Source organism: Gossypium arboreum, chromosome 7 (genome assembly GCF_025698485.1).
Source record: "Gossypium arboreum isolate Shixiya-1 chromosome 7, ASM2569848v2, whole genome shotgun sequence".
NCBI lineage: Eukaryota > Viridiplantae > Streptophyta > Magnoliopsida > Malvales > Malvaceae > Gossypium > Gossypium arboreum.
Window position 1 is genome coordinate 76,409,847 of NC_069076.1, and position 15,611 is coordinate 76,425,457.

A 15,611-nucleotide genomic window follows, 5' to 3' on the forward strand; every position below is an offset into this window, starting at 1 on the left:
TAAATTGTAAAAGTCAGAAAAGTTTTGTTGCCTAAGAGTAAATACTCAAGACTTAAGGGGTTAAAGTGTAAATATGAAAAGTTGAAGGACCAATAGTGTAAATATTTTAAGGGTAGAATGATCTAGAAACTAAGGAAAATGGATAAATTAGGAACAAATTGAATAAGTGAAGAACTATGAGGGACTAAATTGCAATTTTACCAAATTAAATGATGACTAAAGGATGGAATTCTAAAATATCATGAAGGGCAAAATGGTCAATTAGTAAGAGAGAGAATTCTAGAATGTAATGATTATGTTGATGATATTTTAAATTAATTAATTAGATAAATATTATTTTATTAATATTTTATGGGATATTTAATATTATTTTATTATTATTTATTTAGTATATAAGGAAAGAAAGATGAAGAATTTTCATCATCTTTCCTTTCCATGCAAACCAACGTGAGAAAGAGTAAGAAGAAAAGAAGTTTTCTTTCTTTACAATTTAGTCCTTTCACCAAAAATTCATTATTCTCACATAAAAATTGAAAGAATTTCCATAGCCATCAAGAGAGAAAGATAGCAAGGAGGTGATGGGGAGCAAGAATATCAAGTTGGATTCAAGAAATAGAAGCTGGAGGAGAGAGAGAAATCAAGTTAAAGATTGAAGTTAATAAAAAAAGGTAAGAACATTAAGATTTCAATATATTTTTAAGTCTAATATTATTGAAAAAGCATGGAATTGATGTTAATGTAGAGTTTTATTTTATATGGTTCCATGTTTTTGATATATTAGTGAAGGGAAATGAGAGAAAATAATGGGAAATATGGTAGAAAATGGAAATAGGAGTGTTATAAACTTGGTAATCAATATGTTGCACTAAAGTAGTTTTAGATAGTAGTAATAGGCTAACTTTGAAAAATCACCAAAAATGAAAGAAATTGAATTATAAGCTAAGGGTGATATGGAATTAAAGCTTATTGAGTCTATTTTATATAAAATAAATAGAGGAGTAAAGTAATTCTGTATTCTAAGATATTTATATTTTTGTGAGACTGGTTCAGAATGATTTCAAGATCCCTTGTTTTGACTTGGAAAAATCACTAAAAATTATAAAAAAATAATTTTGTTACATACTTTATATGGTTAAATTTCTTAATGAGTCTATTTTTATAAGAAACAAATTATAACATCATTTGAATTCTGTTTAAAGAGATAATTAAACTTTAGTGAAGAGTGGTCAGAACTGCCAAATAGCAAAATAGGGGAGACTTTAATGAATAAACTGTACTAATTTGCTAAATCAAAAATTCTGAAAATTTTATGGTAAGAAGACACGTGAGTCTAGTTTCAGGAAAAATTAATGGATCTTAATTTCGAGTTCTGTATCTTAATATATAAATAATTTAGTGACTATGACGCAAATGGACAGTTTTGAATGTACATATAAGTAAATAGTGAAATTATTGATAATGTTACTTGTTGCATGTTATATAAATTAAAGATGTGGAATGGAGAGGAGGAGGAGGAAAATATGTATGAATATTTATCTAGCATAGCCAATTTGCATGTTTTAGGCTTAGGGACTAAATTGAATAAAAGTAAAACTTTATGGGCAATTTTGTAAAAATGTCAGAAATGACTAAATTGCATGAAATAGATTATTTTATTATTTAAATTACAAAATTTAATGAAATTATCAATTCAATTCAAGATCGGGGGAAAACATGTTTTAGGGATTAAATTGAAAAGTGTTGAAATTGTGAAAAATTTTGATATTTTATAGAATTCATGGATCATTATCGATATGTATGATAATACTAGCTAGAAATAAGGATTAAATTGCAAGAATTTTATTTTCTTGACCCTAAGGATGAAATCGTCATTAATTAAAGTTTAGGGCAAAATGGTAATTTTGCTGGAGCATTAATTAAATGCATTAGAATATGAAATGAATGAAAATGATGATCAAATTTATTTATAAAGATCCGACGACACAAATACGAGACTTGATCATGGAAAAGAAAATATATCGAATAATGAAATCATAAACACGAACAATCAATGAGGTAAGTTCGTAACTTGAATTATATTCTTAAATGCTTGAGATTGTATGTTATTGATGTGAATATGATTTGAGTGTTCATTGTATGAAAATTAATGAAACATTGATATATTTGATAAAATGGGAAGAAATCCGGTTGAATGAAAGGAAAATTCGATGGATCTCGAAAAGGAATTGACGGTAAAAGGATCTAGCAGGACGGGTGATCCTATCTGATATAGCCCTCCGAAGAATATGTGTAAAATGGATTTAGCCGGACGGGTAATCCGAATTAGGGTCTGAATTTAGCTCGACTGGTAATTCAGATCCAAGCTCATTAGAGTAATTGTCGTTGCGATTTAGCTCGACCGGTAATCCCGACAATACTCTATGAGTTTATATTACTGTGATTTAGCTTTGAACTGGTAATCCCACTGTAAGAATGAGGTTCGCGGGAGTGTGCTCTATGATAGAAAATGTGTAAGACCATGGTTGAAAGATACCATGGCAACCTGATATGAAATGTGTAAGACCATGGTTGAAAGATACCATGGCAACCTGATATGAAATGTGTAAGACCATGGTTGAATGATACCATGGCAACATGACAAGAAATGTGTAAGACCATGGTTGAAAGATACCATGGCAACGTGACGGGGAAATGAATAAGACCATGGTTGAATGATACCATGGCAACATGACAGAAGATGAGTAAGACCATAGTTGAAAGACACTATGGCATCATGTCGAAGATAAATAAGATCGTGGAAGAGATACGCCAAGATATCTGTTGAACAACTAATATTCAGGTAATATAACAAATGGTTAAATGAATTGGTTATACAAAATGGTAATGTGAAATGTTTACAGGAATTGGTCATATGGAAATAAATGTACAAAATAATTGTATGAAATAATTTATAAGATAGATAAATGAAATAAGTATAGGTACATGGAATTTAAATTATGTTAAGTTTAATACGAACCATTACCGAAATAAATACACCTAAGATATAAGGAAATGATGGTGCATGAATTGTTGATATAATAAAATGAATGATATATGTTATTAAAGAAACGGTAAGAGAATGATATGTATCATGACATGTACATATGAGATTATCTTTTTATGTTAACATAAGGAAAATATGTAAGTTAAGACGAATATTAAATTCAAATATGACATATTGAGAAAATAAGAATTTATATGAAATATGTGTAAGTACACTAACAAGTGTCGTTGTTGATGCTTAGGCAAGTGCCAAGCCATTGATTGAATGGTAATATATTTATTGATGCATTGAATTGATAAGTATTTAAGTGAATTTTTTTTAGTGATTTGCAAGTGGTAGTAATGCTCCGAAACCCTATTCTGGCAGCGGATACGGGTTAGGGGCATTACAATACCCAAGACCATTTAGAGACTCTACATTTGTTTACATTCGAAGATTTCAATATGGAGGGTATCATCGATTATTTAATGGAGGGACATGGTGAATGGACTCTCTATACCAACATTGAGGTGCCCCTCAAATTTAACACGACTATCACGTTTCCAACGGCGAATATGTGGATGCAATTTATTTGCACCCATTTGGAACCAACACATAATTCTTTTAACGTTATTGCATCTCAAGCGGTTATGCTTTACTCTATCTTACAAAGAGATCAAATTTGCATCAACAACTGGATGTATGAAGAAACACTAAAGTACATACAGAGTCGCAAGCAAAATATATATTTTTCGCATTTGATCTCAGCTCTATGCCAACGAGCGGATGATCCCATGTCTCAATTTGTGCCATTCACGAGACCGACGGGGAGTATGATTGGAGAGAACTTGAATAGCTAGTCCATTGAGCTCCAACGATAACAAAATAGGGAGCAAGAACAACAAACTAAACATAGGAGCGATCCCCAAGGGTCGATGAAGAGAAAGAGTAATGCACATATGTCACAAACGATGGGACTTATGGACATGCCCATTTCGGAGTGGAAACACATTGGATGCAAGACATGAACGATATTCTGATTCGCCTTATAGAACATAATGGAGGGCCAATGCTAACGCCACTCCTAGACATGTTTGAGAGTTTCCCACCATCGTGCAAGGAGGACTCCAACAATGAAGGATACGATAATAATGATGATGGCGAGGAGAAGACTCCTATCATACCACCGAATCTTGAGAGGGTATTTCGACCAAACTGCCCATCGACTAAGAGCATGTGGTCCACAACCCGAGCCATCACAACCAGACCTATACTTCGGGAAGGCTGGAAATTAAGCATCAGCGGGGCGCAATAGGGTCAATGAGAAGATGATGGAGGATCAAAACCTGATTCTGACTAGTTTTGATCATTTTTATTTTATATTTGGGCTTTGTATTTTATTTTGGATTATTTTAAATTTTTGTTTAGTTTTTAATTAGTTAATATTTAGTATTTTATATATATATATATATTTGTATATTTTACGGTATTATGATTTTGAACCATAGTCGAAAAGAGAAGTAGTCCCACCATTTGTGTTGCACGTATCACGCCAATTGGGTAATCTCTTTCCTTTATTTTTTTTATTGCACATTAAGGACAATGTGTCGAATAAAGTGTGAGGGTGACTTAGAAATTTTTTAAAAAAATTTTCCATTATGTTATACTATTTTCCTAATTTTTAGTAGTTTTTAAATTTTTTATTGTGTGTGTTTTCTATGTGCTTGAGCTTGTAGAAATCCAAGTGATTGGTTAGGAGCATGTTAATAGGATTTTGTGAATAAACTATAAATTCAGTTTGATAATAATTGATTTTAAATCATCTAATTTTAGACTAATTAGTTTAATTTATTACACTATGAATGAATAGGTTTAAGATGTTAAGTATACCGCATGATAAACAACTTTATAAATAGCATGAATGTTTTAATTGAATTAGAGGTTGTAAAAGATGATAGACTTGGTTGTTTTAATCCATGTATAGAATTACCTAGAGGCGACCTAAGACATTGTTTGGTACACAATTTTTTAGCCAAAAAGCTATCTCGTAAATATTTCCCTAGTACCTTTATTGAGCCTTAACCCATTTTCTTGATGAACAATAAATGAAACCTTAAGCCTATAAAATATTGTATTGGATCCTTTAATTTCTTGGTCATTTTTTCTATTAAATAGACTTCTACTCATTCAGTAATAGTTTCACTTCTTCTTTCTATAAATTGATGACACTGGTAAGGCTAAAAAAATAACAAGAGATATACAACTTTGAGATTTGTTATTCTACCCCAAAATAGTGAGAATTTATTTCTAGGCATAAATTTTATTTTCTGGGAATAACAATTCTACCAATTGATATTAGAGAGAGATTTTTACTTTCCCATTGAAAGTAAAGTAAATAACTTTTGGTACTGTGTTTGATTTGGATTTGTTCAAGCCCACACTTGAAGCAGTTAATGGTAGAAGACTAGTGCAAAAGGTTGTTTAGTTGAAAGCTAAGAACGGTAAGGATTTGTTTAACCTAAAACACAGGTGCAATTTTGGGAAAACGTTTATTACTATAAATATCACAATTTGGCTTAGTTTTCAAAATTTTATTTTTTCATTGTCAAAAAAACCATTTTTGAACTGGATTTCTTCCAACAGCCATAATATAGAGAAGTGTCCAGTAAAATTGTACTACTTACTCCATTATGAAGGTCAAATATGTTGCTGCTTTTAAGGTAACAAGAGAAGAAGTCTAACTTTGGAAGTTCTTAATAGATCTTAAAGTCATTCTTGGTATGAGAAAAACTATCAAATTTAATTACGATAACAATGCGACAATAGCTAATACCAAGGAAATCAAAAATCATAATGAATAAAACACATTGATCAAAATATCACACAATACAATACCGGTGATAGATGGAATAGTGGATGTAGTCAAAGTTGCATTAGAGGACAACCTTGTGGATCCATTTACAGGAATCTAGTGTCTAGGACTTTTGAGAAACATGTAGAGGGAACAAGTATGCAAGACATGAATTTTTTTACTTTACTAAGGCAAATAGGAGATTGTTGGAATCTAGTTCCCTTAGTTATTTATTTCGTAATTAATGCTTGTATTTTTTTTGAACAGATTGGTTACTAAAATCTCATTATTTAAATTATTATCTGTTGTATATTAGTTATCAATGGTTTTTGCATGAAAAGAAAAATCTATAAGCAAATATTGGCTCACTGATTACCTAATGTTTAACTAATATTAGGTTGCCTCATGTGGTTATATTGTGACATGAAAGGGTAACTTATATTAGTAACTAATCTATATAGCTTGTCATCACTGAAATTGAGCAAAATAATTCAAGGGATCATTATGTTGTCTATCTAGACTGACAATGCATTGGATATTACCTATGTTGAATTTATCCTAGATTCATTTATGAACTTATTCACTTGTGACATTCATGGTGCGACTTATCTTAAACCTGAGTAAGTAATTGATTATATGATGTAACTCGTATACTTTAATATATTAAAAGCCTGAGTTAAATTGGTGATAAAGCTAAAAGCTAGTATGTTAGGTATACGACTTATGTATGACACAACTTTACTTACAATAGTAGAATTCATAGCTCAATAAAGGGTAAATGATAACCTTTCACTGTCATTGCATGATTGATGAAAAAGAAAAATGAAAAAGAAACAGACCATGGTGACCGCCTCCAAATGTGCAAACATTTAGAGTAAAATCATGCAAATAAAAGTATATAAAATAAGTGAGGTATCTACAAACGAGCAAGTCAAATTGTAATATAGCTTAGTGTTACAATGGCACACTAGTAAGTAATCTGAGGATTTATCCAAGAGAGATTGAATTCAATCTAAATATATTGTCTACACTAGCAGGTCTAAACAATAATCACTAAAAATCATGTTACAAAAATTAATATTAAATATTAAGGTTGTAAAATAAAAGCTAAACTACTAAACCAAAGTTAAAAAATGAAAATTTCTCAATTAATAGGTAGAAGATTTATGCTTCAATGGTTGCAATTAACTTCAGAATTCGGGTTTGATTCAGGAATTAGTTATTAACTAACCAGTATTACCTTTCGGCCTCTACTAATTAACTAATCGACCAGTACACACCTATCTTTCGACCTCACTTTCCCGACTGGGATAAATCCATGATTTACTCAGTAAACTTCTATCTTGACCTCCTTGATCCTAGATTACTTCCTAGGGTCGTCAGTCCTAGGGTTTAAACACACATGAATTTATACCAACTAACTTTTTTGGGAAACCCTTATTCCTTTATTAATCACTAACACATCCACTCGTTAATCTCTTTAAGGATTTAGCCACTCATCGACTTAACAACCATCTTTTCCACAATTAAATTAATCATGCAATAACACAAATTAATGTAAGAGAGAAAAAGATAGAAATTGTCCATTTGATGAACTTGATGTGCTCGGAATCGTGAAATCCTTTAACAATGATCAATATCTCATCGATTGCAAACAATGAGTGAAATAAAATTGCCAAAATCTAAAATAACAAGGACTTGGACTCAAATCGAATCTAAGTCAAAAAACACGGAATAAAACTGTTTTAAAATAAAAAATAAATAAACCTAAACTAAAAACAAACACCTACTAAACTAAAACCTAAAGATGGCTTGCCTCTCTAGTTTTGCCTTAACTTAACTATTTATAGGCAAATTTTAGCATCCATAATTAAGTCAAATACAAGCCTTAATCACATAAAATATGAGTTTTGCAGACGAAAACACCCTTGCTTAATTTTTTCCCCTCGTCGCACCTATGTCACGACACAGACTAAGATGTGTCGCGACACACAATTTTGAGTGTAAGATTCTTAATTGGCTCGATTATGTTGCAACACTGGAAGCTTGTGTTGTAACTCAACTATTATTCTTGCTACTTTTGGGCCTCAAAATACATATCCTACACACTCAATTATATCGTTAAAACTACCTTAAGGCCGATATTGACCAAATATGTCAACTAACTCGAAATAATGCATAAAAACACTTATTTTGCAATATTTTGAATCTAAACAAAGAAAAGCAAAAATGCAATAAAAAACATTAAAATGACTAGAAAACAAGCTCGTGAAGTACCGAAAAATACTTTAATTGCCATTACGATTTGTGACAGCTCACATGGATCATTTGTCTAGGACGAATGATTTTATTACTATATATTAGTAAAGATATTTTTTTTCATGGAGAAAGATGCAATGGTTACTATCAGGTAAAATAGAATCATATTAAGTGAACGAATTTAACCTAAAGAGAAAAATAATATCTTGTAAGGGTAACACACTAATGACAAGCTCATCAGACGAGCACAATTATAAGTTGCTTTTATAATGGTATATAATAAGGGAGAACTCAATCATGGTACTTTTATTGGATTAACTCCATGATCAAATAATGTTATAATTAACAGGTGAGAAGCCAGAGCTTAATTACAAATTATTTGAGTTGTAATTTTGTATATCCAATCAATCCATCCACTAGTTTAACACAACCCCTTATGGATTGCATTTAGTGCCAATATGCTGAATGGATGAAAATGATGAAAAAATAAATGAATTACATGTATCAATATCCGCAGTAAATGCAATTTCTTGCTAGGAATAAGTGATAACTTAGAAATTAATTTAATTTCTTTGAATTATTGTTTAATTAATTTTTAATTGAAGTTCAAAGTTAAAACTAAATTAAGTAGTCATCACAGTTTTTAAAATGAGACAATTAAATTTATTTAATCATAGATTCTAGTATGGTAAAGTTATTACGATTTTAACCGATTTAAAATTAGGTTAAAAATAATTTAATTGAGAGAATTAATTAAAATTATTTTCATTAAATAAGTAAAAAATATTTTTGTAATAGAAAAGTAGCTATTGAGTTAGACAAACTATGAATTAATTCAAATATTGAATAACAATATAATTATACTTAATACTAGAAAAGCCCAAAACTGGGCCCATCCTAGGTTATCCTAGAGAAGATGTGTTGCCCACGTATATAGATTTTTAGGGGAAATTTGTGTTTTCTATTAAAAATTATTATTTTGCCTTATAAATAAGGACTATGAGCTAAATTAAATAAACACATCATTGAATTTAGTTACTTTGTCAGAAAATAGTAAGATTTATTATTTTCCAAATAAAATTTATTTTTGTGAGAATTTAAATTAGATTTGTTGCCTATAGATATTTCCCATTAAAAAGTTAAAAAGTTTTTGTTGTGTTCAATTTGTGAATTAAAATTCACTCTTTAACCAAATCGAGGCTCAAGAAAAGCGATGAACATCGTATTATTGAAAGCCAAAAATAGATTGAAACTGCTAAGTTGGGAATTTATTAAACTTAAATTAAATCTAAAACATCTAATTTTATATCTTAACAAATCAAATATAAATAAATAAAAGATTTGAACTCTAGACTTAAATTTATCAACACATTACCAAAATAACTCCTAAATAGTAAAATGACAAGAATCACCAAATAATCGAAATATAACCTTAGGAATATTTATGCTAAAATGTACCAACTAACACAGTTATTCAACAAAAATGCATGATAAAAAAGGAAATTACTAAATTTTAATAAGAAAAATAATAAAGGGTTCAATTTTATGAAACTATAAAATTTATTCCTCTTGAGAAATTGAAATTTTAATTTCAAACCATATAAGAAAAAACACTACATTAAAATTAAAATTAAAAAAATAAAGGCTTTATTTTCCTAGCCAAGATTTTGAAAATCGAATTGAATTGGAAATCATAAGGACTATTGTTGTTATTTCAAAAGGAGGAAACCCGAAAAAGTAAACATGAAAACACGGAGGGATTGAGTTGCGATTTTCTCAATCCCCCCACTATATAACCTAAAAATCTGACTTAACTATTTCTTTCTTTCATTGAAAAAAAAAAAACCATTGTCTTTATTTCTTTTTATTTTCTCTATTTCTTCCTTTGCCCTTCTCAAATTTTCTTGGACGGTTCTGGCGCCGGAGATCCCAAAGGTCTTTGATTTCCGGTAGCAGAACACCGTACGCAGTGGTAGGAAAAACTCTCTTTTTTGTTTTTGTCCTTTTTTAGTACTTTGAAAGCTAAAATAGAAGTTATTACTTTTTCTCTTCTTTTTTATCTTTCCAGATCTGGAAACCAGATCTTGAATGCTTTGGTTATCACGTTTGGATTTCAAATTGATGATGTCGTTTTCATCCCACAAAATTAGGAAACTAAGAAAAGCTTCTGTTTTTTTTAAAGAAAAAAACCTTCTCTTTTTTTAGTGTGTTTTTGAAACTAGGGGATGTGCTCTACGTGGTGGCTGAGGGCCGTCGGTGTGGTGAAGCTACCTCCTTTCCTTTTAGTCGTGCATGAAACACAAAAAAAAAAAAAGAAAGGATCTAGAAAAATGAAAGGTTTACTTTCCAAAAAAGATGAAAAGGGTATGTGCTTTTTTTTCGATTTTTCTCTTTGTTTTTGACTCACTGACTGTTGACTATATTATGCTGCTGACTGACCACTGACTTCTTTCTATTTTTTTGTTCTTTTCATGAATAAATATTGTTCCTCTAATTGTTATGAACTCTTAATGATGAATTTTATTAGTGGATTAATCTGGCTTCGATTTGTTTTTTCTGTAGAAATCTTTGGCAATTCGTTTGTTGTTTTAACTGATTCTGTTAAAGATGAAATGGCTGAAAAATGTGATCTTCCTTTCATGTGTTCACAGTTCACACTGGCTGCCAAGCTACAAGGGTTTCTACCCTAATTCTGCATCATGAAAATGATATGGCCTTTAAGCTCTGAAATCTGAAATGGACTTGGATCAAAATTGTGAATTGGACTTAAACGAAGTGGTCTTAACATTCTTTTAAAAAAGGGCTTAAATAAGAAAATGGGATGTAAATTGATTTAAGCCCCAAACTGGACTGCCATTTCAATATTGAATTTAGGCTTAAAAACAATTTAAAACTATTTTTTTAAAGAATTAGTTCATTTTTTTTAAAGTGATTTCTGCTTTAAAATTGAATTTAGGCTTTAAAATTTTAAACAATCTAACAACTTTAAGCCCCAGCCCCAAAACAATTTTTTCTAAAAAAAATCGTCAATTTTATTTTTAAGCAAAATTTTGATTTTGTTATTATTTTTCAAAAACAACTATAAATGATATCCAAATATTTACAAAGTCAAAATCTTGGGTCGTGTTTGAAATTGTGGAAGGTAAGTTCAAACATATTTAGAGGGAAGTCAACAGAGTTGTAGATTGCATCACAAAGATAGATGGTGATGCAAAGATAGATGGTGATGTGATTGATCAAAAATTAAATTAAATTAAATTAGAAAGAATTTATGATTAATTTCAACTTGATTGAAATCAAAATTAAATAAAATTTAGCTCAATTCAATTTTAATTCTTAAAATTTAAGGTAGAAGAATTCAATTTAGCCTTTATTTTCAAAATTAAATTGATAACAATTTAACTTTAGAATTGAAACATTCATGCTTGGAATAGGAAGTTTATGGCCTTTTGATTATATTGAAACTCAAGTTGAAATTGCAAGCTCAGGACAAAATTAAGTGTCTATAGCTACCAAACATTCTAACTTTCGACTCTATTAGCAATTAAACTCAGCCTTTTAATATATCAAATTATACGATTTGCATACACATAGCTAGTCACACCATGAACGTCACAAGTGAACAAATTCATAAACAGATTTAGGATAAAATCAATTTGGCTCTTGTCCGATGTATTGTCAGTTTAGACAATCACATCCATGTCTCTATCTTTTTGGGACTCATCCACTTCGATACCCAAGACAATGTATCTCCACAATTGGACTTTATAGACAACATAATAGTCTCTTGAATCAATTTCCTCAATTTTTATTCTTCAGACTATGGACCGTTTAGATTTGCAACTGATGCAACTTGAGATTAGTTAGACGCCAGGTAATCAGTGAGTCAAAATTTGCTTTTACATTTTTCTTTTCATGCAAAAAACCATTTAAGAAAAATACAAAAAAATAATAATTTTAACAATGGAATTTTATTAACCAATATATTTAAAAAATTGAAAGCATTAATGATGAAACAACTAAACCTAGGGCAGTAGATCCCAATAGATCGATTGACCAAATAGAATCATTACTTGGTTTATTCATATGGATTAGGCTCTTGAGAAGCTTGTTGAATTATGTATTGCGGAGATATTGAGATTGTATGGTGTGCTGGTGCCAATTGTTTTAGATTGTGATCCTCAATTCAATGCAAGATTTTCGAAGAAGCTTCATGAGTTCTTGACTACGAGATTAAGTTTCAATATTGTTTTTCATTCGTAGAAAGATGGTCAGTCAAAACATGTTATACAAATTCTAGAAAATATGCTTCGAGTGTGCATCATTGACTTTAATGGTACTTGGGAGCATTATTTGCCATTAGTGGAGTATGTGTATAATAACAATTTTTAGTTGAGTGGTCAAATAGGTCTTTATAAGGCTTTATATGATCAACTACTGATGCGTGATATTCGTGATAGGTTTTAAATATTTATAATAAATCATTCTTGAAACTAACTATTATTACGATGAAGGCAATTGTACCTATCGAACAGTAGTATAGCTTTAGCAAGACCGGATTATCGAACCCAAAGGAACTAAAAGTACTAGTATCAACTTTCTTTTTATTATCTAGCTTAAAAAATAAAAGGGTTTTGTTTATCTAACTAATTAACTAAACTAAGAAATCACAGAAAGTAAATTTGGGGAAAATGCTTTTTGGAAAACTCGATTGATTAAGACAATACCTAAGGAAAAATCCACCTAGACTTCACTTGTTATTTGACTTTGAATCGGACGATTTATTCATTCAACTTGTTCCATAGAGATCCTTAAGTTATATTATTATCTCTCTCGAGACTAACAACGTCTAACCCTAGATTAAATAATTAAAATCTCTTTCTAATTAACGCCTTAGGGTTGCATTAACTCGATCTATGGATCCCCTTATTAGGTTTCACCCTAATCTGGTAAAATCTTGTCACCCTATCTCTAGGCGCGCAATCAACTCCGCTTAATTATGACAAAGTTACTCTTAGACAGGGTCTATCCCTCCTTTGAATAAGAGCTTAACTTGAATCAATATCCTGGAATATCAAAACAACAATTAAGAACACATAATTAAGAACAAGTCAAATATTTATCATACAATTCAAATAATAATAACAAGACCTGTCTTAGGTTTCATCCCCTTAGGTATTTAGGGGTTTCAGTTCATACTAATGAAAGAAAACATCTCAAAAGAATAAACATAACAAAACATAAGAAAACCCAAAACTCTTGAGGGAATTTGATGGGTGATCTTCAATCTTGATGGTGAATCCAGCTTCTGAGATGGATCGATCGGCTTTCCTTGAGCAATTCCTTGCTTCCTCCTCTACGTCCCCCGTCTAAGTGCCTCCTCAGGTGTTTAAATAGGCTTTGGAATGCCTAAGAGCCCTCAAAATTAGCCTTTTCCGAATTAGACTAAACTTGGGCTCGGCAGGGACAAGCCCGTGTGACACGCCCGTGTGCGATTGCTTAAGGCCGTGGTCAAGACTGTTAAATGGGCACGAGCGTGTGATCTACTCATGTAAATCGTGCTTTGACCTTTCTAAAGGGACAGGACCGTGTGGTCTGCCCGTGTGAGGAAGTTTAGGCCGTGTTGATTTCATACGTTGGCCCATTTTCTCTGTTTTTCGCCCGTTTCTCATTCCTTTCACTCTCCTATGCTCACCTAAGTATAAAACATGAAATTAAGGCATTAGGAGCATCAAATTCACCAATTTTAAGGAAAAATCATCCATAAAGTGTGCTAAGCATGGCATAGAAATATGTATAGATTACGGTTTATTAAATACCCCCACACTTAAGCATTTGCTTGTTTCAAGCAAAATCCTCAACTCATAATCAAAATAAATTCTTCTCAACTTATAATTTCTATCAATAATATCTCAAAATAATCCATAGGTAATCATACATTGAGAATTCAACTGAAAGAACATCAAAGTTTCAAACATTCCAAGTTGAGCATTTTATTATGAAAACATAAATGTCTCCCCTCATCTAAGTAATTACCTTTGATTCAAAATATCACAGAGTTTCACGTCCTCACTAAAGATTCACTCAAATCACTCAAGGTGTTTAAGTACAATAAATGAAGCACTCAATAGTCAATAATGAAAAGTCATTACCATAGGCTTGCATGAAAATCAAATTTCCACCACTATAAATTGAGATGAAAAATCAATCAAAAGGTCTTTAAAGGGTTGTAACGTGGCTTTGGTTAGAGGGTATGGTCACAAGCTAAAAGAAAGGGTTAGAATTGAGATTGAATTGAAAAATTGCCTAACTAGAAAAATGACTAGTCATCAATTGCGTACAACAGAGCTTTTTCTCAGAATCTGGAATTTAACTTTTTTAGCTCAGAAGATCACTACTACTAATATGTATACATGTATTTTTTTTTAAGAACAAGTCAAATTACAAAATAGAATAAAACATAGCTAAGCAACTATTCCAACTCAAATCTTGACAAAATAGGGATCAAATTAATTTAGGGGATTTTAACAATAATGAGTTATGGGTTAATATTAAGGGTAAATCAATGAATGGGTTGTTAGGATCAAGGGGGTTCACTAAGGGTTAATTGTGAAGGTAGGCTTTTATGGAGTGAGTGGGTTAAACCTAAGTGCCTTTATCATTTTGACATATAAAATCAAATGGTGTGATCTTGACATGCATAATCAAGCAAGTTCTAGAATAACAATTCAATACTGACGCACTCATAATGGAAGTGAGCATGAAAGAAATAATAGATGCTCTAAAGGTTCAATATCTCACAAAAATTATGGCTTTTTTTTTATGTTTAAACTTGTGACTTCCAACTCAAAATAATACCTAAACTTGGGGAAACAACCTAAAAGTTTTTAATTCTTCAAAAATCAACTTATCATGCTTGATTCCCTAATGTCTTAAAGTTTAAACAATCAATGCATAAATGCCTATGTTTTAATTCAAGATATATCAATAAACATTATAGACTAATTGGAATTCATTCTAATAATGATATGAGAAGATCGCATAAGAATGAAACAAAATTCAGGGATTTTTCTGATATAAAATACCCCCACACACTTAAGATGTACATTGCCCTCAATGTACAAAGGTAGATATATTGAAAAAGATAGATTTATAATCATAAGATAGGGAAAGAAGTGAAACTTCCTGAATGATGAATGAATTCCTTGAACTGGAGTTTTGGAGAATAATCGGCGTAAGATTGGAGGAGGATACTTCGGTGGTGTTAGAGGTTCATTAGTCCATAAGTCCTGCGCCAAAAGAATGTTATATCTGGTGGTAGCTATGGTCGTGGTCGAGCAGGACATGGCAGTCGTGGAGAACCTTTCCCGGTGGAGTTTTTAGTTCCTATGTGACGATGAGCTTGAGGAGCTCTTTTTATAACTGTTACAAAATCAGGAACTTTTTAGGGAATATATAAGGAAGCATAATTACTTGTAA

The 15,611-nt window shown here is 31.0% G+C and overlaps 1 long non-coding RNA gene across 1 annotated transcript; it reads left to right on the forward strand.

The window, feature by feature from the left end:
* Positions 1–9,954: 9,954 nt before the first annotated feature.
* LOC128295500 (uncharacterized) lies at positions 9,955–10,885 on the forward strand. The gene is made up of 2 exons (XR_008285955.1): positions 9,955–10,104; positions 10,784–10,885. It is a non-coding gene; the product is annotated as an uncharacterized LOC128295500 (long non-coding RNA).
* Positions 10,886–15,611: the final 4,726 nt, after the last annotated feature.